The 26401-nt window shown below is 46.5% G+C and overlaps 1 long non-coding RNA gene across 1 annotated transcript in view; it reads left to right on the top strand.

The window, feature by feature from the left end:
• The window catches only part of LOC119962796, a 100911-nt gene that overhangs the window by 34440 nt on the left and 40070 nt on the right, over positions 1-26401 (top strand). The window contains exon 2 of the long non-coding RNA XR_005459968.1: positions 131-249. This is a non-coding gene — a long non-coding RNA (uncharacterized LOC119962796). The remainder of the gene's footprint in view (positions 1-130; positions 250-26401) is intronic.

Genomic DNA, 26401 nt, shown 5'->3' with positions numbered 1-26401 from the left:
TTAAAACGCTTGCAATTTATTTTTCTGAAAGCTTACTTAAGAAGAGTTGATCACCATGCTATTGTCTTATAGCACGGTCCGTGTGACCATATCTCACATGTACAATGTCATGCTTGGCTGTCTTCAACAGAGCGCCTCTTCTGTTCAGCAGCACACATCTGGCTTCTGAATCGCGAGGATTTCTTTGGTTAGGGTTACCTGAAGAAGGATGTAAATCCTGACAACTTCACTATACTGGAGCAACTTAAGGTCAGTATGAGGCATGAAATCAGTTGAATCCTTTCAGACATAATTTCAAAAGCTGCAGCAATGCTGTGTTCATGTCGTAATTTGTAATCCTGTGTTGTGGGTCAGATACGTTCTCAACAGCTGGCTACAGCAAGTAAACTGACTGGGATTTTAAACATTGTAGTTGTTGCATAATACCATAAACTCTCTTTTTTCAAAGGTAGGTCCAGTTTTCATTTTGGTACAGTAACCAAACTTATCTCACAGATCATAAAATAATGTAGTGCAGAAGAGGCCCTTCGGCCCTTTGAGTCTGAACTGACGCATGAAAGACACCTGACCTGCCTTTGCCAGCACTTGGTTCATAGCCTTGAATATTATGATGTTCCAAGTGCTCATCCAGGTACTTTTTAAAGGGCAAGCCACCTCTACCACCCTCCAAGGCAGTGCATTCCACCCTCTGGGTGAAAGGTTTTTCCTCAAATCCCCGCTAAACCTCCTCACCTTGAACTTGTGTCCCCTCGTAGCTGACCCTTCAACTAAGGGGAACAGCAGCTCCTTATCCACCCTGTCCATTTTCCTCATGATCTTGTACACCTTGATGAGATTGCCCCTCAGTCTTCTCTGCACCAACAGAAACTACCCAAACCTACCCAACCTCTCTTCATAACTTAAATGTTCCATTCCAGGCAACATCCTGGTGAATCCAGGGCAGCACGGTAGCATAGTGGTGAGCATAATTGCTTCACAGCTCCAGGGTCCCAGGTTTGATTCCCGGCTGGGTCACTGTCTGTGCGGAGTCTGCATGTTTTCCCCATGTGTGCGTGGATTTCCTCTGGGTGCTCCGGTTTCCTCCCATGTGGCACAGTTGCAGGTGTCAGTGTCTGATCTTCAGAGGTTAAAGAGGACTCTTCAGGGTCAGTTCAGGCTCTTGCAGATAATGCATCTGCAGGTAGAAGATGACACATCAGTTCATTCAATCATCATATAGTGAATGTGCATGCTCAGTGGGCTGATGAGGTAATGGAGACCTGCAGCATGGTGCCATCTGCATTAGAGTTTCAATGGCACTCTTGCTGTGACATTTCCAATTCAGATGAGAGAACCCCATAATGATTTGTTACAGATGCCTGGTCAGCGCTCAACAGAGGTTAAGAGTCTGGACCCGATGCCATAACATTCTTAAGTTTGAATGTGTTGCGTAAAGATTGATTCGTTGCAAGAGTGATAATATAAGAAATAGGGCTTGGTTATTTTAGAAACAAACTTTATTAAAATGAAAAGAAAATATTTAAACGTTCACTTCACTTCTAACATTAACAGATTGCATACAGTTTCTTAACCTTAAACCATTAGTTCCCATTAAATAACACGTCCAATAAATATACAGCTCTCATTCCACTTACATGGCCAGGCAAAGATGATTTACGAAAATTATGTATTTACGAAACAATTCTCTGCTATAAATCAAATTCCTTTAGAATGCTTTTCAAAAGTCTGTAATCTTGATCATCTTCCTTCATGACCTCTCTGGGTGACCTTGGCTGATTACCCACTCCTGTTTATACAAAAGAACAGAGCTATAACATTCATATGCAACTAACCTTCCATTGATAGGCAAATAGGTAATCTGACTCTGTGATGGCTGGTCAGATGGTGGGCATAGCCCTCTAACTCTTTTTAACCCCTAAATTCCCTTCTACATCTTGGACCCCATTTCTAGACCAAGTTCCTAATATCTCCCAAACATGAGAGTTTGCACTCTCCGCCACACTCACATTTGTGAACTGTACTCTTATCTCCATCTGAGACCCCGCCTCACCACGACCAATGGAACTAGCTCTGTGATGGCATTCTATCTCCAGCGCATCCATCTCGGAGTGTGTCAGGACAATCAGATTGGGCACCCCACCAGCCATTCTAATGCACTTTCCCACATTATGGCTTCTCTCCTCCTGAAAGAGAGGAATAGAATTCATCGTTAGTACTCCCTCTCTCTGAAGCACCATTCCAGCTTGCCCCTTCATGCCACCCTCGAGAGCTAGTTTGTGGGCTTTGTCAGAGCCGTATGCCTCACCCTCCAATGCATTCAGGCCAAGCGTGTAGAAATCCCAATCTTGGCAGCGCAGACTTCAGTGCCAGTTGACACACATAGTCTTACACACCTGAGAGTCATGAGGAAGAGCCACATGACTACACATCTCCACACAGTGTGATGCCACCTCTGTACTCACCCTTACCGACCAGAGAAGATTGTTGAACCTTTTGCGGCACTGAAGCCACGTGTGGTGCACCACGTCATTTCCACTGACCTGGTCAACCTCTGCCCAGGCCTTCTTGGTGACATGTGATGGCCTCCTCTTGCCATCCCTGGGCATCTTGCCACTGAACCTCTCCACCAGAATCCCAATGTAATGATCGAAAAAAAACATTGGCCTTGCCCTCCTGCCTTCGGCACCCACCAGGTGCTGAGGCCATTATCACAAACAATGCTTCCTTATTCTGCTGCAGAAAACACCCTTTGCCTCCCCCACAATTCTTGGCAGCCCTCAGGGGCTTAGGGGCATGGAGGTGGCACGGGGGCATGTGGGGTAGGTAGGGGGTGAGAGCTAAGACTAGAGGACCTAGCAGCTTTTAAAAACACGAGAACAAAGTAGCAGAGAGCTAAAGTGGTCTTCTAACCAGTCTGCCTGAGCACTTGCCTGCCTTCATTGCTGCCTCCACACTGCCTCCAGAGGTGACAGGCCTGACTCCATCCTAGAAGGAGAATAGTCTGCTGAATCGGGACATATCCTGACGCAAGCTTCCCACTCTGGTGGTAAAAATCTAGTCTGGCCAGATCCGGTCGTTTCATAATTTTGGAATGATCACTCTCGTTGCCACAGAAGCAAAATGAAAACGTACATTTTGAGACTATTTACAACGTGATTATAAAAAAGTGCCCAAAGTAATTCTTCCTTCAGTGTTGACAAGCACACCTTTGCCAATCAATCTGAATGTGTTAGTGGAAAGGAAAATCTTTCTGAGCACTGACTGAACTTTCTGACCATTTCTTCATATTGCCCTGCATTATTCCTTGTGGTTTTGAGACATCCGAAGGTATCCCTTGTCATAATATTCACTCATGTATATAATGAGATGCAGACAGGCACTGATTGACACACAGGATAACCAATGAACACACACGACACAGAACAACCAATCACCAGACAGGACACCATCACTATAAAGCCCGCAGGGCATTAAGATTCTCTCTCTCTCACAGGACACAGCTACTGAGATAGTCACAGTGCACAAGCCAGTGAGCATCATCTCCATATGGTAGAGAGCTAGTCTGGTCAAGCCAGTAGGAGGTTATCAGTTAGATTAATCGAGTTTAAACCCACAGCAGATTCTGTACAGCAATCAGCAAGTTCAATAAAACAGTGTTGGACCATCTCCTGTGTCGGAAGCCTGTTTCTAGTTTCACTGCATCCAGTTGCAGTCAACATTGAACTAACTCACTTTACACATCATCCCTGTTCTAACTGGGACTTGTTAGTATCAATGGAGTAACTCAATGGCCAGCACTTGTCTTTGCATCAGAAGGATACGTGTTTAAGTCCCTCTCCAGAACTTAATTCAAAGCTGACATTCCGGTCCAGTATTGAAGGACTACCGTACTGTCTTTTAGATGAGATGTTAAACTGATGTTAATCGGCTGCTCTCGCAGGTGAATGTAAATGGTCTAGCGGCATGATTTTGAGGAAAAGCAATGTTTATCCCTCAATTGGTATCATCAACAGCTTATCTGGTCATTATCACATTGCTGTGACAAATTGACTGCAGCATTTACTACATTTCAACAGTAATCACGGCTGTGATGTAACCCAAAAAAGCAACAGAGTCCATCCTGTCTGGGAATCAAGGAGTTGTTTCCCAGCACTTGGAGAGGCGGGAATGACCCCACACTCTGCTTTTTTTCCTGAAGCGGGGAACGCCCCCCCCTTCCCCCCTCCCTGCCCCCCAGCTCCAAAGACCGCACTGTGACATTTCCTGCACTGAGGAGTTCCAGCGAGCAGAGCTCCACAGTGAAGGAGGAGATTGGCATGCCATTTTTAAATGGCGCCCCGATTTCTTGACCCGCCCCCCCCCCCCCCCATTCCCCAACTCACCTGTAAGGGGTTTCTCAGCCCCCTCAGCCCTGTCTCCCCATCCCCCCCCCCCAACTCCCCACACCCACGTGGACAGGGTCCCCTCAGGCCCGATCCCCGGTCCAGGAAGAATGTCAGCCTGGCACCGTCAACCTGGCATGCCCCTGCCAGCTTGGCAATGCCACCTGGGCACCATGATGACACCCCAGGGTGCTGGGCTGACAGTGTCAAAGTGCCCAGGTGGCACCAGCAGAGCCAGGGTGCCACCTGCCCAGAGGCCGTTGAGACACCCCGTCCCCCCCAACTGCCGTTCCGCCTGGTCCCCATTTGTGGGGACCAGCACTGAATGGCGGTCAGCTGAGGTCTCCGAGGTGAAGGATTAGATTTGTTTATTGGATTCATTTATTGTCACGTGTACCGAGGTGCAATAAAAAGTATTTTTCTGCGTGCAGCGCAAACAGATGAAAAGAAAATCCATAACAGGGCAACACAAGATACACAATGTAAATACATAGACATGGGCATCGGGTGAAGCATTCAGGAATGTAGTATTAATCAGATCTGTCCATGACAGACTTGTCCATAAGGGATTAGATCCCAAAGCTTTCAGTTGATCAGGCAAGTGCATATTAGAGTGTGACTAGCTACTCACTCTAAGGAGCAGATTTGGCAAATATATAATGGGCAGGATCCAGATCGCGACCTCTCGCGACTTCCCGCTAGATCTCGAGAGGTGTGGCAAGCTGAGTAAATCCTGGAAAAGACCTCTCCAGGGATTTACCCGCCACGTCGCACCGGGCCCGGTTCAGGTGGGAGGCAGCCGGTAAATCTTGTCCTACACTTCAAAAGCAATGCATTGGCTGTAAAGCACTTCGGTATGTCCCGTGATCATCAGAAGCCCCTTATAAATTTACTGATTATCCTGTAACATTCACATCAGACTTGGGTGTGGAAAGAAATGTGACAGGCGACTGCCTCGGAAACCTAAATTCTGTGGCGGGGGCGGGGGTGGGGGTGGATCTTCCCATCTCGCCAATGTCTGTAACATTTTGCGTGGCCCACCTGCCCCACCGGTGGACTCCTTCGCCAGGACCAGGGAGACCCTGCTGCCAGGAAGGGCCTGAGAAATCCCGTCCATAATGTCTTTAATTCAGTGAAACATCTCCAGCTGTTTTGTTATTAAAGAAAACTTTACTTCGAGGCAGATGACAAAAATCTCCTTCAAGAAGGTAGGTTTTGAGGTGGACCTCAAAGTGAGGTAGAGGGGCCGAGAGGTTTGGAGCGTACATTCCAGAGCTGAATACATGGTCCCCAGTGGTGGAGTAATTAAAATCATGCGTTCAAACTTGAAGAAGGTCATACACCTTGGTTGTAGAGCTGGAACAGGTTCCACAGAAGGGGTTTTAAAAGCAAGGATGGGAATTTTCAAATAGCACGCCTACGTTAAATGTGCAAGTCTAACCATTGTATATAGGTTTAAAAAGTTCTAATTCTAGATTAATTTCCTGGCCTTCTATTGCTTCAGGTTGTTTGTTGAATGCAGCGATGAAAATACATTAACTGGAGAAGAGGAAAGTTAAATCAAAAATTGTATGCAGCAAATGCTTTGGAAGGGATTCTTCATTCCGCCATCCCCATTTTCCGGCGTGGCGCGCCCCTGTCGGCAATGGGATTCTCCCTTCCCGCTGCCAGCCAATGGGTTTTCCCATTGTGGCAACTCCCACACCTTCGGAAAACCCACGGCCGTGGGTGTGCTGCCAGCGAAGTGGAGAATCCCGCCGATAGAGAATCCCGCAGATTATGTTTTGTTGCTTGTCAACAAGATTTTGGAGGTAACTTTTAAAGCAGTTAATAACTCGTTATCGAGTCATAAAATGCTGAATTTTAAACAATAGGTCAAACTGATGGTCAAATGATGGGCAGCACGGTAGCACAAGTGGATAGCACTGTGGCTTCACAGCGCCAGGGTTCCAGGTTCGATTTCCTGCTTGGTCACTGTCTATGCGGAGTCTGCACATTCTCCCCGTGTGTGCGTGGGTTTCCTCCGGGTGCTCCGGTTTCCTCCCACAGTCTAAAGACGTGCAGGTTAGGTGGATTGGCCATGATAAATTGCCCTTAGTGACCAAATAAAAAGGTTAGATGGGGTTATTGGGTTACAGGGATAGAGTGGAAGTGAGGGCTTCAGTGGGTTGGTGCTGTCTCGATGGGCCGAATGACCTCCTTCTGCACTGTATGTTCTATGTTTTATGTTACATGCACATGCCTTAGGGCAGCACAGTGGTGCAATGGTTAGCGCTGCTGCCTCACGGTGCCGAGGTCCCAGGTTCATTCACAGATCTGGGTCACTGTCCATGTGGAGTTTGCACATTCTCCCCGCATTTGCGTGGGTTTCACCCCCACAACCCAAAGATGTGCAGGGTAGGTGGATTGGCCACACTAAATTGCCCCTTAATTGGGAAAAATTAATTGGGTACTCTAAATGTATTTTAAAATGCACATGCCTTGGTCTGGCAAGTTTTGTCTGTTCTTTGCTCCGAACCTGAAATGCAAAATGTTCCATCTTGATTTTGTTTGGCTCGCTCTGTCTAGCTGTTGGCTGAGGAGTGGGTAACATTCAGTACAAGTATGAATCTGTCAACATTGCAGACTTACCCTACTGCCCTTGCCATGGGAAGATGCATTGTAGAGATCAGACTGCGGGAGAAAAACATTTTTGAAATGTATATGCACTTCAGGGAAAGACGTTTTGTTGAAGCTTTCGTGACCATTTGTTCCATCACATCTATAGAACAGAGTGAATTTGCATTTGCTATGTATGTCAGTACATGATGGACCGTGCCAATGCTTAATCTCTGTGACAAGAAAAATGAATACATTGAGATCCCCAAGGTGAGTTCAATATAAATCTAATGCAATCATACCCAAACATCATTTTCAAAAGAAGGGCACTAACCACCAAGATGGGAGGGCAAAGTTCAACGCTTCAAGACTTTATGGAACTATTCACCATGCTTGTTGTTTGTGAAGGTGGCATGGAAATCTGAAAGCTCTGGCTGCTGAAAAAAGGTGATCCGTAGACAGGCTTTAGCCCAGCAACTGAATGCAGTTTGTTCAGCCTTTCTTTTAATCACATTGACCGGCAATTCCACTGCTTCTAAAACCAAAGAGAAAATGCTGTAAAATCTCAGCTTCTGAGTTGGGTTAAGATCTGCTCTGTTTATCGTCACCAATGTACCAATAATTTCACTCCCCTCTGCAGCGTTGAATGTAGCTTATCTGTAATAGCTTTTTAAAAATGTGGCAACGCTCACCAGGATCTAATGTTGCTGCATACAGTCAGACCTGATCATAGATTTAGCATCACACTTTAATTGTAACGGCCGCACTTTGACAAATCAACACATCTCTGCTTTAAACACTTTTAAATTAGAAATGTGTCTGACACTAATGGGCCCTGGTGTGATAATGATGAAACAGAAAATGATTGTTATCTTTTAATTCTTTGATAATAAGAGGTAATAATTTTAAGCAGTAGACTTTACATAGTTTTCACTGTATAAACAGACTTGATTCTGCTTGCGCTATTCATCTAATGACAGTATCTCATTGTTATAAATATTTATTTTATTAGATCAATTACCGTGAGCTGATATGTTATTTTATCAAGAAAACTGGACACTTTCAAGCATATAATGTGAAATTTATAATGCCACTTTATTGCATAGTTCTGCACTATACAGATAGGACCACCCTGAAGGAAATTTCTGGGAAGTTGCTCAGCTGATTGTGTGGTTTGGAAATGAAAACACCATGAACTTTCCTGGAACAGCATTAGTTATGTTTGATACATGTTCCAATTCTTCACATGCACTTGATACATCAGACTTCAGTGGAAGGGAAATGCAATGTCAGAAAATAACTTGCCGTATATTTTCGGAATATTAATTATTAATTTTGTGAAAAGAACCCAGAGTAATATGCTGAAAACATTCTGACCCAAATGAATGGTAATCCATTTATAAAGGCTGGCTAGTATCATTGGTAGTTCCGAATAACATTGGGAATTGAGATGACGGGGATTCGTCTGTTTTTACAGGCACACAATTAGGAGATTGCTAACTATTGATTATAAGCAAGACTGCAAGAGAAAATGGGTTGCTATCTCAGTGTAGCAGTATGTTAAATGGCACTGAGCTAAGGAGCTCTAGGACAGATTTACAATTTGCTTTGGCATGCATACTCCTGTACTTTATCTGTTCGTCATGAAGCTTGTTGCTAAGCTTAAAGAGACAGAAAAAGTGGACGGAGAGAAAGTGCATCTTGATATGAGTGCTGGAATGCACAGCATTGAACTTCTGCCTAAAGTTAGGGGCTGGTTTAGCACAAGGGTAAAGAGCTGGCTTTTAAAGCAGACCAAGGCAGGCCAGTAGCAGTGGGTTAGCCCAGTTGCCTCACGGCGCCGAGGTCCCAGGTTCGATACCGGCTCTGGGTCACTGTCCGTGTGGAGTTTGCATATTCTCCCCGTGTTTGCGTGGGTTTCACCCCCACAACCCAAAGATGTGCAGGGTAGGTGGACTGGCTATGCTAAATTGCCCCTTAATTGGAAAAAAATTAATTGGATACACTAAATTTAAAAAAAAAAGGCAGGCCAGTAGCACGGTTCAATTCCCGTACCAGCCTCCCCGAACAGGCGCCGGAATGTGGCGAATAGGGGCTTTTCACAGTAGCTTCATTTGAAGTCTACTTGTGACAATAAGCAATTTTCATCTTTTCATCATCAGTTCATTACTGTATCAATAGCAGACACCCATCCAATTAGGGGCACTTCTAGTATAACCAGCATGGTGGAGAGGCTGCAAATTATGACGCAAGTGGCCAGCTCTGGGCACAAGATGCATGATCTCGCAGAAAAACGTTGCATAGAATTTTACAGCACAGAAACAGACCATTTCGCACAACAGCATTTTGCTGGTGTTTAGGCTCCTCTCAAGCCTCCTCCCACCTTACATCATCTGAAACATAGGCCAAAATTCCCACGACATTGCGATTCTGTTTCCTCCAGCAGAGCACCCCCGTCGATGGGTTTCCCAGCAATGTGGGGTGGCTTCAATGGGAAATTCCATTGACAACCAGCGGTGATAATGAATCCCACCTCCAGGAAACTGCGCGCCGCTGAGGGAGTGAGGGACCGGGGAGCGCAGCCCAATATTCGGCTGTTCCTTTATCCCTCGTTAGCTTATCCACCTTTCTCTTAAATGTGCCTGTACTCATCACCTCAATCACGAATTGTGGCAGAGAGTCTGACACTTTCACCACTTTAAAATAATATTTTTACATAAATTAAACACTTTCCTTCATGATTTCCTGCCTGGATCCTTAGGCCTGTCCATCTGAATACAGCCTGATGTGTTTAGAAAAGAAAAACAATCTTGGTCCAAAATGGGCTGCTAATTCACTGGCAAAGATCAATTTTATCCTCATTGAGTATACACGTTAAATTTGGACTTCACGGGGGAAGACAGTGAGTCCCCCACTGTCTGCTATGTCCAGTGTAATTATAAACTCATTCTTGGAAAGTGCAATTTAGAATTTTGCTGCAAATATTCCACGTGAGAAATCCCCTCTCAAATAACGTAAATGCAAGTCGCACTATTTAGATACCACTTCTCTCATCAGTATTCAATGGGATAGATGTGTGTGTTTAATTTTCCTGGCACAGAGTTACTCATGCAAGAGGCAAATATCACAACCCTGTGGGTTCGCAAATCACACGCACACCCAAAATCCTAATAGGTGCTCCTAACTGCAAGGCTCTACATTGGATTCACTGAGAGTAAAAATTAACCAGACGGACCCAGAGACTCATTGTGTGTACAATCACGAACGAAAGACATACCATCAGTCGATCACATGCTCTGTCATCCATCCAAAATGTCAGGCGAGCATTAACCTACTTTGCTTCAGGTTCATTTCAGATGTGAAGGTGGGACTTAACTGGCATCATTCAGGCATCCATGTAATATTAGATGTCTTGGATGATAGATGCTTTTGTTGGGTGAACCTCTCTTGAGTATCTGGTTTCCTGGGTCAGCAACAGCAGCAGGAGGTCAAACATGATTTTTACAAGAAAGTAAGCTTACAAACTGTCCTGACTCCAATGAATTACCCATATGCAGCTCTTAGACAACCTGTCCTCGCTCGGGCACAATATGAATGGAAGAATTGGGTCACGTTATTAAAATACAACTTATGCTAACTGTATGCAATTACCCCAACATTCTAAATTATTGTTGAGTGCGCACACCATCAGCTCCTTCAGGTTGGATTCTTTCTTCTATCTGTTGGTTATAATGAAACTTCTTTACTTGTTTTGAATTAACTTTTGAACAGACGTACTCATTTTTATCTTGTCTCCATCGGCCGGCCAACGATGACATTAGCTGGTCTCATCGATACTTTGTAACCAGATAGATATACACAAATGCTGAGATTAAACAAATAAATATTATTTTTCAAATCTTCATTGTATCATTTCCCTGTTAAGTTTTCTTGCTAACCAGCTGGGGACAGGAATTATTTTTAGCTTTGGATTTGAGTATTGTCAAAGGTAAGCTCGGCGGGATTTTCTGCCCCACCGCGCCACATTTCTGCCTCAACCCACCAGCGGGATTCTCCGTTACACCGGCCGGTCAATGTGTTTCCCATTGTGGGGCAGCCCCACTCCACCGGGAAACCCCCGGGCTGCTGGCAAAATGGAGCATTCCGCCGGCGAAGAATCCCGCCCGCTATCTTTTTTTATGAAGTATTTTTATTGGCATTTTCAATTTTACATATCACCAGCCGAGCAGGATTCTCCGGCGTGCGATTAGGGAAGCGAAAGCGAGGGCATCATCCCTCTTCCCCATGTGTAGCTCTGGCTGTTCTGACACACCAAAGATTGCCATTCTCAGGCATGGCTCCACCCTCACCCCCACAACCTTGTACTTTACCTCGAAGAAGGCTGTCCAGAACCCTACAAGTGGCTGTTCAGAACCCTACAAGTCTGGGGCAAGCCTAGAACATGTGGATGTGGTTGGCCAGACCTCCCTGACACCGTTTCCATTTATCTTCCACCTCCGGGAAGAACCTGCTCATTCGGGTTCTGGTCAGGTGCGCTCTATGCACCACTTTGAACTGCATGAGGCTGAGCCTTGAGCAGGAGGAGTTGGAATTGACCCTGCTCAGTGCTTCGCTCCAGAGTCCCCACCACACTTCAGTCCCCAGTTCATCCCCCATTTTTGTCCAGATTCGTCCAATGGTAGTCTCGCCCTGTCCAGTAGCTGTCTGTAGATTTTCCTGCAGTTCCCCCCTTCCTTACTGTCCGTGTTTATCAGTCCCTCTAATAGAGTGGTTCTGGGGCCGTGGGGTATCCTACCATCTTCTTACGGAGTAAGTGCTTTACCTGAAGGTGCCTAAGTTCCTGTCCTGCCGATAGTTCCAGGCCGTCCGTCAGCTCGCTCAGTGTCACTCGTCTGTTCCCCAAGTGAAAGTCCCTAACTGTTAATGTCCCCGTCCTGTGTCCTTTCTTGAAAGTGGTGTCTAGCAAGTGTAGCCACCTGAGTTGGCCACTTCCCAAGTTCAAAATGGAGAAACACAAGGAACGCAGGGAAAATTGGACAATCCTAGAGAAACAAGCAGTTTGCAGACTTTTCCTGTGTATTCTGCCTGCAAAGAAAGCAGACAGCACTGAAACCAGCAGCCATGCATATTAATGAGCGATTCCCGGGCACAATAGTAACAATCAAAGGTGATTGAAGTAAAGCTAGACTCCTTGGCGCAAGCAGGAGTCCAAGACAAAAGAAGCAAACGGGCAGCCAAGGACCGCCCAGCGATCGGGAAACAGCCCCAGTATTGGGGAATTCAAACCAATCGATTGGTATGGGATCCAATCGATTGGAAGTAAGCTCTGGTGTTCTCGCCCCAAGGTCAGTTCGCTCTCTTAGCCGGCCCTCCCAGCAGAACATCTTAGCAGCTCTCGAAGAACTTGACCGTAAAAAGGAGAGGCCTGGCCAACTGCTGCACCATCAAGTAAGTGTCCAGTCAACGCACGCTACGAGATAGATGCTCCTGACCCCTTAGTCCGTACCAGCTAGAAGCCTGCAGATCCAGTACAGAGCAAGAGGCCATTGTTCCCTGACCCAGTGGGTTCCCTTATCCAGATAAGTATTGGCCTGTTAGTGGTAGGAATAGCCTAGTCTTTCAGTGTTATATGCATGAGTAGCGATTAACTGTGTATTAATAAACGTGTTTTGATTTGAACCTTACTAATTGGTGTATTGAGTCATTGATCTGAACTTGAACTTGAACCTCGTGGTGGTATCATAAGGATACCTGCCGACTCTAGAGCTAAGTAATAAAACAGAGCCAATTGAGTGCAAAGCGCACTCACCAGAACGAGCAACACATGGCTGGTGGGAATTTGTGGTTTCCGCAGATGGTTTCCGGAATGTTGCCCATCTGGTTCCATTTCTTTAGTGTGGCTACCACCACTGGGCAGGGTGTGTATTTCATCTGGGGGAATGGGAGGGCTGCCGTGGTGAGGGCCCAGAGGGTTATTCCCTCACAGGAAGACTCCTCCATCCTCACCCATTCCATAGTGGGTTCAGTATCCATCCCCTCACCCTCTCTGCCGTTGCTGCCCTGGGGTAGTATTGTAGATTTGTAGTGCCAGACTGCCCATGACTTTTCTCCTCTGTCGTGTTGATTTGGGGATTCGTGGATTCTTACACACCGCCTCTTCGCCTCCACACACACACAAACACCGTGATCATTGTATCTATGCTGTGGAAAAAGTCCTTGGGAATGAAGATCGGAACAGATCTGAACAGGAAGAGACCTCGGCAACACGTTCATTTTTATCACCTGCGTCCTCCCTGCCAGGGAGAGCGGGAGTGGGTCCCATCTCTGTAGGTCCTTTTTAACTTCCAATGCCAGGCCTGTCAGGATCCATGTCCAGTTCCAGGCTTTCTGGATCCCCAAGTAACAGAATTTGTTTTGGACTAGCTTGAATGGGAGTCCCTCCAGCTCTGTCCCTCCCCCATCTGGGTCCACCGAGAATGCCTCGCTCTTGCCCAAGTTAGATTTATAGCCCAAGAAGGTTCCAAACTCTTTCAGGAGCTGCATGATTGCTCTCCAGCCTTCCTATGGTTCCGAGATGTAGAGGAGTAGGTCTCCGCATAGAGTGAGACTCCGTGCTCTCTGCCTCCCCTTTGGATGCCATTCCAGCTTTTTGTGTCTCGCAGTGTGATCGCCAGGGGTTCAATTGCCAGGGAAAATAGGAGCGGGAACAGTGGGCATCCTGCCATGTGCCTCTGTGCAGCTGGAAGTATTCAGAGCTGGTGGTGTTGGTTCGAATGCTCGCCCTGAGGGCATTGTACAGGATTTTCACCCAGGGGGAGAACCCTGCTCCTCGCCCTACTGCTCCACTACTTCAAAGAGGTACTTCGACTTGACTCTGTAGAAGGCTTTTTCTGCATCCAGGGAGATAATCACCTCTGGTGTTCTCTCCCCAAGGGTCGGGGGGTCATTATTACATTCATCAGCCGCCTGATGTTCACAGTTAGCTGCCTGCTCTTGAGAAAGCCTGTCTGGTCCTCTGCGACCACCTCTGGCATGCAATTCTGCAATCATTAGGCCAGGACCTTCGCGAGTATCTTCACGTCCACATTAAGCAGAAAAATGGGTCTGTACAATCCGCATTCCATTGGTTCTTTGTCTTTTTTGGTTATCAGTGATATCGTGGCCTGTGTTAGCGTAGGATGCAAAGTGGCCCTTGCCAGCGAGTCTGTCAACATGTCCCTTAGGTATGGGGCCAGGGCCGACATGAATTTTTATCGAAGTCCGTTGGGAGCCCATCGGGTCCTGTCGCCTTCCCCGCCTGTATGTAGCTGATGCTTGCCATGATTTCTCCCAAATATATTGGTGCTTCAGCCCCCCCTCCCCCGCCTATCCTTTCCCACAACTGGCATATCTAATCTGTCGAGGAACTGTTTCATCCCCATATCCCCATCGCGGGGCTTGGAGATATACAGTCGATCAAAAGGTCTCCACTGCTCAATTGACCTCTTTTGGCTTGGTTACCATTCTCCGCTGTTTTATTATCTACACTCTTTCCCTTGCGGCTGCCTGCTTTTTCAGCTGGTGAGGCAGTACCCCCCCCCCCCCCCCCCCCCCCCCCCAATCAGTCGATGTGTATCAATGTCAGCGATTTCCACCATGGTCTTCTTTATAAAGTCTGTGTCATCCCAGTTGGGCATGGACACATTTATAGTACTACCAGTGCCCCATCTAGGACACTACTGACCATGACGTACCATCCCCCTTGGTCCATAACTGTCCTTGTCTCAATGAACCTCGTCCGCTTGTTGATCAGTATGGCTACTCCCCTCGCCCTTGTCCCGAATGGTATGTCTTTCCCACCCAGCCCTTTCTTACCAGTAGTTGGTCCTCCTCCCACAGGTGTGTTTCGTGCAGGAAGACTATGTCGGCTTAGAGGCTTCTTAAGTGGACAAAGACTCTGGAACTTTTCACCGGACCGTTAAGTCCCCTTACATTCCAGGTGACTATCCTGATGAGGGGTTTCGGTCCTCCTATTCCTGTGGGATCAACCGTACTCACCTGATGGATGCACCCCTGCACTCCGGGGTTTCCCTTTGTTGGGGGGCCATGTAAAATGGCCACGATCGGCGTTCTCACTATGAGGCCGGGCCCCTGCGCTCTGGGGTTTCCTTTTTCCAGAGGGCACCCAACATGGCCGTTAACTGTGTGTGCACCATGTGGGTGCGCCCCTGCACTCCAGGGTTTCCCTTTGTTTAGGGACCCTCCAAAGTGGCTGCTTGTTGCACCATCTTGCTTCCTCGACCTGCTCCTTGCCTGTCAAAGCCAATCCAAGTATCAAATATTTTTCCCCGTCCTATTTCCGATATGTTCTTTGTTCCCCCCTGCCCCCCGTCCCCTATTCCCCACATCTCGCACCCCGTACCGCTCTGTGTTCCCCCTCCCTGTCCTGTGTCTCCGCTCCCCCCACCGCTGGTCAGGTATGCCACTTACTGCCTGTCTTCCCGTGCTAGCCCTCCCTGCTAGTACAGTGGCTCCCCTCCCAGGGCTGGTATAGCCCTTTGCTTATGTCCGCAGCCTGATAGTTTTCCCTGCCTACCCCACCACCTGCTTTACCCTGTCCTCCCTCTCTCCTGTACCCAGTCTTTCTATTCAGAATGAGGGTGTACAGTCCCATGCAAACATATAACAATGTCTATGAGTCTCTGAATCTGTCTTTTTCTGAAATCCTCCTCTGACACGCTTTCATCACTGCCTCGCTTGTTCTTTGTCCAGGCGTTTGGCCCGTACGAAGTCGTTTGCCTCGACCAGGGTGTTGAAATAGGACACTTTACTCCGGTGCGTGACCCAGAGCCTGGCCGGGAATAACATGCCGAATCACACCTCACTTGTAAAGCTTTGACTTTGCCTGATTAAACTCGGCCCTTTTTTTTGCCAAGTCTGCCCCAATGTCCTGATCGATCCGGATTCAATGTCCTTGCCATCTGCTCACATTCGTTTGTCCAGCCCACCACAGGACCCTTTTGCGGTCCTGGTATCGGAGCAGCTTTGCTCTGATCGTTCTCGGCTGCTCCCCCACCTTGGGCTTCGGGCTGGGCAACCTGTGTGCTCTGCCGAGTTCTGAGGGGGTTGGGAAGCTATCCCTCCCGACTAGGTTGCCCAGCATTTGGGCGATATTGTCTGTCGGGTCCTTGCCCTCGATGCCTTCCGGCAGGCCCATGATCCGTACGTTCTGCCATTGGGACCTGTTTCCTGGTCCTCGACATTCCCCTTCAAGCTCCCCTGGGCCGCCACCAAACCTTTCATCTCTGCTTCCAGAGCGACAATGCTGACTCTCTGGCCTGTTGAGCCTCTCTCTCTCGGTCTTGGATAATCCCCTCCTTTCTTTCCCAGTCCGTTGATCATTCGTTGTAGGGAGACCATCGCCTCTGTTTACCACCAACTTCACTGCCACCTGGATCTCGATTTTAATTGCCTCCTTCATGGCGGCCAGCTCCTTCTTTAGGAAGATCCTCCGTCTCCAGATGGGGAGGGGGAGGCTGGTGCTCGGATCGACGGTCTCCCCCTCTTATGGGCGGCCAGGGCTCCTCACTTCATGGGTCCAGCGGATCGTCCGCCCGTTGCTCGTGGCCCTTCCTGCCACTTCTGCCCTCTCATCGACCTCTTGAGCTCCCATTCGCCGTCACCTTTCCCTCCGTTTTTTCTTTTCCTCCGTTGGAGTTGTTTTTTGTCGGTTTTTCAGGCCAAATTCGTCTAAAAGTGTCTCTTTTGGTTCTGATTGGGAGGAGAGCCATCTGATGTGCGTCGGCTCGGCACATCACTGTCACCGAAAGTCAAAGGTAGGCTGTCTTGATAACACAAAGCCATGAACAGCTCTGCCTAATTGAATAGGAATACCATTGCATTCTTCTCCCCCGCCTTTGAGGAAAACAGAGCCTGCCACTGCATTCTCTTAAAGAACAGGAGGCCATGGGTTGATGTTTTCCACCACATCACAAAATAATTAGTTTTAAACCTAGACTAGAAGAGAAAGTAAACATATACTGACTATTGGCCTGCTGAAAAGCAGATGTTCACCTGCAAGGGAGTTTATTAAAAGTAGACAGAGATGGTGAGGTGCATGTCAAAGCTGCCTGCCCCTCTTGCAAAGCTGCATAATTTTACACATGAAAAGCAAAATGCCACCTAAAGACAGCTGTCATAGGTGGGGGTGGGGGGGGAGGGGTGGGGGGGGGGGGGGCTGTCCTCAGGCATAGAATTCAACATTTCTCCACATACATATGGCCGATGATTTTCTCCCATTCACCTCCCTTCCTCTTGACTGTTGGTTGTATTTGCCACTGAGCTGTCTTGTTTTCATTTTCCTCCCCTTCTTCATGTTCGCCCCTCTCTCTGGGCCTTTTTTGGGCCACACACCATCACTCAGCCAACAGGATGAGCAAGTGACCTTGTCTCAAGCTTCAATCAATGTTGCTCTTGAGTCAGACTCAGGAAGTTTGCGAGAGTGGCCCTTTTCCTTCCTCCCTCTGGGAAGGCACCTGCCATCTGTTTGCTGCTGCTCTCATTGGCCCAGCCAAGGCCTCAAAGGTATGGTGCCGGGCACAATAAGGACAGACCCATGTATTTCCACTCCTTGTTTCAGCAGAACATCAACATTATGTATTGATTAATTAAAAATCTGCAATGTTATTTTACTGCCTGTGTGTAATTTCTTCCAACTGTTAATGCCTGTTCACAGACGTTCTTTAATTCATAAGAACATGTTCTGCAGATTCCCCACAGATTTCATCAAAAGCCCCAACAGATCTGACCATATTTTCTCACCGATTTATATTGTTACAGCTCATTACTGTGTAATGCAATGTCCATTTCCTAGACGATTGCTGAGCTGGGAATTGTTTTTCATAAACGATTTAAAACTAGTAACTTATTTGCATTTAACAACCTGCAAATAATTCAAAGTGTAGCTGATAAAATTGTATTAAAAAATGAGAAGTGTCAACCAATCGGGGTCTCTGTCAGGAGAATGATTTAGTTTCTGTAATCTATGATCTTTTGGGTTTTGTCTCCAATAACTAATAGAAATCGTTTACAGCTAGTTACACTATATTTATGGAAGGGAGTCATTTGTCATTGTGAAAGAAAGAAAGGCTTGTATTTAAACATAACCTTTCACTATCGAAGCACTTTACATTCAATTAAGTAATTTTTAAAGTGTAGCCACTGTTATGAAGTAGGAAATGTGACATCCAATTTTCAATTGCAATGTCCCACAAACAGAAATGGGATCCTGGCCAGATAATCTGTTTATTTTTAAATTGTAGGACTTAATTTCTCGAAAGCAAAGATTAATTTTAGTCACTGATTCATAAGCACCACAAAATTGGCAGATTTTTTGTTCAATTTATTGTCCAGGGCAGCAACCAAAATCCTTAAGTTGCATTATTTATGGAATAAGTGATAATGTGATGCATCCGATCAAGTTTTGGAAATGTTTGAGGGAGTGTTAAATATTGGGCACAGCACTGGGAGTGATCCCCAGCTCTTCTTCAAAATGGTTCTTGGGGTCTTCTATGCCCATTTGAGAGGGTTGCCAGCACCTCAGTTTGACAACTCATCCAAAAACTGCACCTTTTATAATGTTGCACTCCTCCTGCTGCACTGGTGTGTCAGCCTAGAGTTTTGCCCAAGTCTCCACAAAGAGGTTATGAACTTGCAACTTTTTGACTCAGAGGCAAATATGCTACCAGATGAGTCACACTGATCACCCTCATTCTTCAGACCCAGTCAGAGATTGGAGGGCACGGTAGCACAGTAGTAGCACAGTTGCTTCACAGCTCCAGGCTCCTAGGTTTGATTCCTGGCTTGGCCACTGACTGTGTGGAATTTGTACTTTTTCCCCGTGTGAGCGTGGGTTTCCTTCGGGTGCTCCGGTTTCCTCCCACAATCCAAAAATGTGCAGGTTACGTGGATTGGCTATGTTAAATTGCCCTTAGTGTCCAAAAAGGTTAGGTTGGGTTACGGGGTTACAGGAATAGGGTGGAAGTGTGGGCTTAGGTAGGGTGCTCTTTCCAAGGGCCTGTGCAGAAATGGGCCGAATGGCCTCCTTCTGCACTGTAAATCCTATGAAATAGATGTACTCACTTTCTGTATAAATTTAGCTTCCATTTCTGAAGCGATGAGAGGTTTTAAAGTTCCCTGAGTTTGGCACCGCACTGGGGCTATTTCATATATTGTCAAGTCCAAGTGATCCCCGTTGGAGGGAAGTCTCGTACCACTTCACTCAGGAGTCAGACTGGATCCTGCTCCAATGTTTTGTTCTCACCTTTAATGAGACTATATCACAGCGACAAAATAGTGATGTTATAAATATACTCCCACTTGCTAATACAATTAAGGACTGTTGGAAGGAGGAAGAACATGTTTAGAAATACATATTGTGTATACAAATGATAAAAGACACAGCTTATTGCCTTGATAGCAAAGCAAATGTGTTCAGCAGATAACATTGTCTGTTTCCTTTTGTTCTGTTTTGTATCCCTAAGAAAATATTTTTTTTTTTTAAGTGTGCAGTATCTTCAGTTCCGAAGAGATTGAATTCTTCCTTATTCAATGTGATTTCAAAATGTATCAAGATGTCATTGAAAAACTCAGTTAAAATTAACTCCTGGCTTGTTCAGCCTGTTGGATGGCTTGGTATTCTGTAGACAATTTTTAAACTAAGAGTCTGTGTTGCTTAGTGTATATTCACTGAACTGAGCAAGACTGTGATTCATTGGCAATAACATCAAAACAATCGACTTTTTCCAAAACTTAATCGGATGCATCCCCGGCACTGTTATTTATTCCATATGTGTCTCAAATAATGTGATTTAAGGATTTTGGATGTTGCATTTGAACAATAAATTTGCCAATTTTGTGTTGCTGATAAATCAGTGGCTAAAATTAATCTTTGCTTTCTAAAAATCAAGTACTTTACAACTTTAGTGCCTTGTGTATTGAGCTTATAGGGAAAGCATTTTTAAAAATCTATTACTTGCAATAATTGAAAGTCAAATCTTCATATAACTTTTTAAATTGCTAAAGTTGAAGTATTCAGCAGTAAATATTTGTGGACCTTTGCCCAAATCTTTGGGTAAATACATAACAATCAGTTAGAACTACTTCTCGATGGAAATATGTATATCTGCACTGGCAGATACAATCATTAAAAGTATAAGATATTACCAAACAAATGCATGAATAGTTTTGTCAAAAGAGCACACAAAGCTCTTTAAGTAAGTCATTAAAAATAACACTCAGAGTAACGTTTAGTCAGAATGATTATATAGAGCCGATATCCATCAATGTGAAGTTTTTGATACGGAATCTGTTCTTTCAATACTAAATATTGGCAGAATACAGTTGTAACAGTTCACAGCGTCCGTCATAGTAAGATGAATCTGTGTGTGATGAATGGGATTGGCTGTGAAGAGAAATGTTACAGTAACTTTTATATCATATTTAGTTAACTGTCAATTTGGTATTTTTCCGTGAGTAGGGTAAGTGCATTGTTTCATTATTTTTGCTACTGCACGGCCTACATGTTTCAGGTGAACGCATCCACTGCATATACTTCTCTGACTACTTGATGCCATTATATACATATAGCTTAAAAAATTTCCAAAATAGAAGTTTTGTTGTTCTCAACCAAAATTAAATAAGAAGAATGAAGAAGTAGAGAGCTGGAATCAGGAATAGGTCAACATGATAGAAAGCATTTTCAAATGTTCATGGGTCACCTTGACACTTAGAATGTGGTTTAGATGCATCTGATCCTTGTGAGAATGTAGTAGGAATATTATTTATTTGTTCGTAATTATTCTATGCTTTCTCCCTTTCAGTTCTTCTAAATTTCTGCTTGTCGTGCTTTCCCCCTGAGCTTGGACAACTGATGAGGTTCTACTATTAAGTCCCTGGCGGAATTCCTTTATAGTTACGGCATCTTTATGATTCACAAACGTTCTCCCTTGTTATTTGATGATGTAATTTGGCCTGCCACTCCGTGCATCCACCTCAACATCACCATCACCACAGGGCACTCACCACTGTGGGCACCCTATAGCTGTAAACTGGCTCAATATGATAGTGCTCCAATATCCTCCTCACCTCTTACGCCAAGCAACACCACTGTTTCTGTTGTAGCCTGGGAACCTTGATAATTAGAAGTTTTGTCGGGTTTTTCGAACAGTTTACAATAAACCATTCATGTGCTCACTGTGGAGATAATTATCAGTCCTGGACAATGGGACACAGTTCAATTTTGTGCATCTAAATGTCATTCCCAAAATGTTCCCAGATGAGATACAGCATGGGCCAAGTGCTAAATAAAGCTCCCTGTTCTATCCCAATAATTAGCTTTAAAGGAAAAGCCTAGGGGTCGTGCAGAGTTATTTAACGTGCTTGTTTTTTTATGGAAGAATAAGACATAGCGTACTTTGAATTTATTTGACTTCTTTTGAAAACAGCAATTTCCCTTTGCTATTGAGCTGTGTGAATAGGGGTTTCTGGTGATATCAATCATAGGGTATGTCACTGTGCAGACAGAGATGATTCAATACAGGAGGTGGAGAATGTGACTTAAAAGATGTGACAGGTGCTACAGAATGCAAGGCTCCCTTTTGGTCAGAAATATGTTAAAAAATAATGTAGTTGATGAAAAGTATTTACTTACAAGAAAAAGTAGCTGGAGTAAACAAACATTAAATGCAGCAGGCATATTAACAGCTCAGAGGGACTCAGGGTGTTGTTATATTTCTTTGTTTTGCTTGTGCAAATATGTTGAACACAGATACCTTCTTATAAAGTCCTGTCTGTTATCTAAAGAATAGTTTTATTTTTGGGACTTCTGAAGAAATGTTAGAACAGTAAAAATACCGCCCTGTGGCATACTTATACATGAGCTTATTTTATAAATATTCTCTCCAGTATTGCATGTGGAAACAAGAAATTCCACCATCCACAAAATACAATTCATTGTGCATTTTTAAAATAAAATGACTGAATGGTACAAAAATGGACAAAGGTCTGAACATCAAAGTTACACAACATGACGGGCAGCAAATTAACTTATTCAGATAAGCTAGTGCAATTAAGAAACACAGGGTGAGATTTTCTGGCCACCGGCGGAATCTTCCGGTCGCACTGACAGTGCACCCACCGTGGGTTTGCCTGCGATGTGGGCTGCATTCAACAAGAAATCCATTGACAATGGCGGGACCAGAAGAGCATTTCACCAGCCAGTGGTCAGCCGTCTCCTGCCGCAGTAAAACACGCGGCGGCGTTGCTCAGCAAATCCCTCCCAATCATAGAATGCATGCTTATCTACCACATTCATATTAAATAAGTTAGAAAGATTATTTTGTGGCTGGGAACTCTTATTGTTATGTTGAATATTTCTGCTAATATCTAGCGGTCATTTTATAACCAATGGGCGGACCTGTCTAGACAAAAATGGCAAAGTGTCATTTCCAGCGGGAAAATCGATGTGAATGGCGAAGGCCCTGGCGGCGCGTCTGGGTTGCAATCTTGAGGCACAGTTAAAAAAAAATTGACCCGTGAATTAAAGCAGACTAATGCTCAACGTGTCTTATTCACTGGCCACAGGGATCATTTAAACACTTCAGTCAAGGTGCATTGTAAAGGGCTCCACAGCAGTTGCTCACAGTCAAGCCAGGAGGATGGCAGCTCGGAGACCAGCTCCTGGATTTTCGGAGTGGGCCCTGACTCGATCACTGGATGCCGTGGAGGAGAGGCGGGCTACATTGGCAGAGGGCCCCCAGCAAGGTCACCAATCCTGCCTCGGCCTCACCAATAGGACTGGGGTTCAATGTAGAAAAAAAATGAATAGCCGACTATGATTGCAAGGTTAAGTGTCCCCTGTTTCCCCTCGGCACTCCAGCGTTCTGTCAATCTCTGAAATATCACCTTGAACATACATGCCTCCCCCCCCCCCCCACCTAATGCACCCGGCACCCACAAACACCCCCATGCTTCTAGTGGCTGAGTAATTCAGCACTAATTTTCATTTATGACAACACAGCCTGCAGACTGACACAGCACTCTGAAGACTTTTTAAACTATGCAGCATAGAGGCTTCAGTACAACTAACAACTGCTGCGACCCCCATCACAGAGGAGGCCCCAACATTCCCAACACCCTTGAACCACACACACCACCAGCCCCCGCCCCCTAAGAAGTTGGCCAATGTTAACTGTCCCCTTGTACACCCTGGTACAACGTGTGGAGAAGGGGCCTTATCTCCTTCCCCTCCCTTGGAGGCCATGGTACCAGTTCCCATTTTAAAAACCAGCTGTAATTCGCGCCCACGTGACATCTTGGGTGGAAAGGTTCAATGAGGCCTGAAGATTCAACTTTAAACTCGCTAATTAAATAAAAATGGATTCAAATTCATTCAAATGAGGATCTCCCTGGGTGAGAACCTGATTGTGTCATTAAGGAGAGCCCAGGAACATTGCATTCCAAAATCTCGTCAGCACAAATCCCATTTTCGACCTCTCACAATATGTGGCGACCATTACAGGATTTGTGTCAATGGCTATTGAACCTGTAGAATCGTGCCTCATATTACCTTATAATTTAGTTTAGGATAAGCACAGCCAGCTCCAATTAATACCCTCCAAAATATTGTGAAATTATACAACGTTAAATCACATCCCGCCCAGACGTGGCGCGACTCCAATTGAAACCAATTAAGAGCAATCTTCCGCGAGATGGAAACCTAATCTAACGGCCTCCCGGGAAATAACAAGCTGCCCAGCGAGAGACACGTGGGTGGCGTTTCGCGCTCCTATTTAATAATAGAAAAGCTAGATCTAGAGTCCTCACCCACCTCAGAAACATGAGGGCCGACATAGTCTTCCTCCAAGAGACGCATCTGAGGGAGCAGGACCAACTGCGGGTAAGAAAGGGTTGGGTGGGACAAACCTACCATTCCTGCTATGGGACAAGGGCCAGGGGGGTGGCGATACTGATCGGCAAGAGGACAATGTTTAGGGCGACAGAGACGGTTACAGACCCAGGGGGGCGGTATGTCATGGTCAGCGGGGCCGTGGATGGGGCGCCGGTAGTCCTAGTCAACGTGTACGCACCCAACTGGGACGACACGAGCTTCATGCAAAAGACCATGGCAGAAATCCCGGACATAGCGACGCATCGACTAATCATGGGGGGGGACTTCAACTGTGTACAGGACCCAAAGACGGACAGGTCAAACCCCAAAACGGGGAAAACCTCAAACATGGCAAGGGAACTCGGTCACTTTATGGAGCAGATGGGAGCTGTGGACACCTGGAGGTTCGCCCACCCGGGGGAGAAAGAATTCTCCTTCTTCTCCCCAGTACACAACGTGTTCACCAGAATTGACTTCTTTGTGGTGGGGAAAACGGTGCTTCCAGGGATAGACAAAGTGGAATACTCCGCAATTGTGATATCAGACCACGCCCCACACTACATGGACGTGCGGCTGGAGACGGGAAGGGCCCAGCGCCCCACATGGAGGTTGGACGGTGCCTTACTAGCTGACAAGACCTTCAGCAAAAGGATAGCGCGGGCCATAGCGGAGTACACGGAGAACAACCAAAACGGGGAGGTCTCATCCTCCACGTTCTGGGAAGCACTTAAGGCCATACTAAGAGGGGAAATCATTGCCTTCAAAGCGCAAAGAGATAGGGAGGAAAGGGTGGCTGGGCAGAAGCTGGTCGACTCCATACTGGAGGTAGACCGTAAATACTCTGAGGCCCCGACCGTAGAGCTCCTGGCGGAGAGAAAAGAACTACAAAGGAACTTTGATCTGCTCTACACCAGGAAAGCAGTGGACCAACTCCGCCAGGCGCGCGGGACCCTGTACGAACACGGAGACAAAGCCAGCTGCCTGTTGGCACACCAGCTGAGAAAGCAGGCAGCCACCAGAGAAATTGCGCAAATCAGGGGTACCAGAGGCACGTTGGAAACAGAACCAGAGAGGATTAACAAAACCTTCAAGGCCTTCTACCAAGAGCTGTACACCTCAGAGCCCCCAACGGGGAAGGCTGGGATGAACCGGTTCCTTGATGGACTGGACATACCAGTTGTGGGAGAGGGCAGGAAACGGGACCTGGAAGCACCACTAGCACTGGGAGAGATCATGGACAGCATTAGCTCCATGCAGACGGGGAAGGCGCCGGGACCGGACGGATTCCCGGCGGACTTCTACAAAAAATTTGCGACAGCGCTGGCCCCGCACCTGCGGGAGATGTTCAAAGACTGGCTAGCTAGGGGCACACTGCCACCCATGTTAGCACAGGCCTCAATCTCGCTGATACCTAAGAAAGACAAAGACCCAACGGAATGTGGGCCATACAGACCCATATCTCTGCTGAACGCAGACGCCAAAATACTGGCCAAAATCCTAGCCAAAAGGCTAGAAGACTGTGTACCTGAGGTGGTCACAGAGGACCAGACGGGCTTCGTCAAAGGTAGACAGCTCACCTCGAACATCAGGCGCCTGCTGAACGTGATAATGACCCCCTCCGGGGAGAGAACACAAGAGGTGATCGTCTCCCTGGACGCAGAAAAGTCCTTCGACAGAGTCGAATGGAAATACCTCATAGAGGCACTGGAGCGGTTCGGGCTTGGAACAGGGTTCACCGCGTGGGTAAAGCTCCTATACAACGCCCCCATGGCAAGTGTACGGACCAACAATACCAACTCCCAATACTTCCAGCTGCACAGGGGCACCAGACAAGGATGCCCACTGTCCCCGCTGCTGTTCGCACTAGCAATCGAACCGCGAGCAATCGCGCTCAGGGCAGCAAAAAATTGGAGGGGGATCCGAAGGGGAGGCAGAGAGCACAGAGTCTCACTCTATGCAGATGATCTGCTCCTCTACATCTCAGACCCACAAAGCAGCATGGACAGAATCATCGCGCTTCTGAAAGAGTTTGGAGCCTTCTCGGGCTACAAACTCAACATGAGCAAAAGCGAGATCTTCCCAGTACACCAGCAAGGGGGGGGGGGGGGCAGGACTAAAGGGGTTGCCGTTCAAACAAGCCCGACATCAATTCCGCTACCTGGGGATCCAAATAGCCCATGACTGGAAAGGGATCCACAAATGGAACCTCACCAGCCTGGCAGAGGAAGTAAAAAAGGACCTGCAAAGATGGAACACACTCCCAATCTCCCTCGCAGGAAGAGTCCAGACGATCAAAATGAACGTATTGCCCAGGTTCCTCTTCCTGTTTAGATCCATTCCGATCTACATCCCCAAGGCCTTCTTCAAAGCGCTGGACAAACTTATCGTGGCGTTCGTGTGGGGGGGTAAAAATGCTAGGATCCCAAAGAAGGTCCTACAGAAAACAAAATCCAGGGGGGGGCTAGCCCTCCCGAATCTACAATTCTACCACTGG

Source organism: Scyliorhinus canicula, chromosome 1 (assembly GCF_902713615.1).
Source record: "Scyliorhinus canicula chromosome 1, sScyCan1.1, whole genome shotgun sequence".
Classification (NCBI taxonomy): Eukaryota; Metazoa; Chordata; class Chondrichthyes; order Carcharhiniformes; family Scyliorhinidae; genus Scyliorhinus; species Scyliorhinus canicula.
This window is presented reverse-complemented; position numbering and strand designations above follow the sequence as displayed.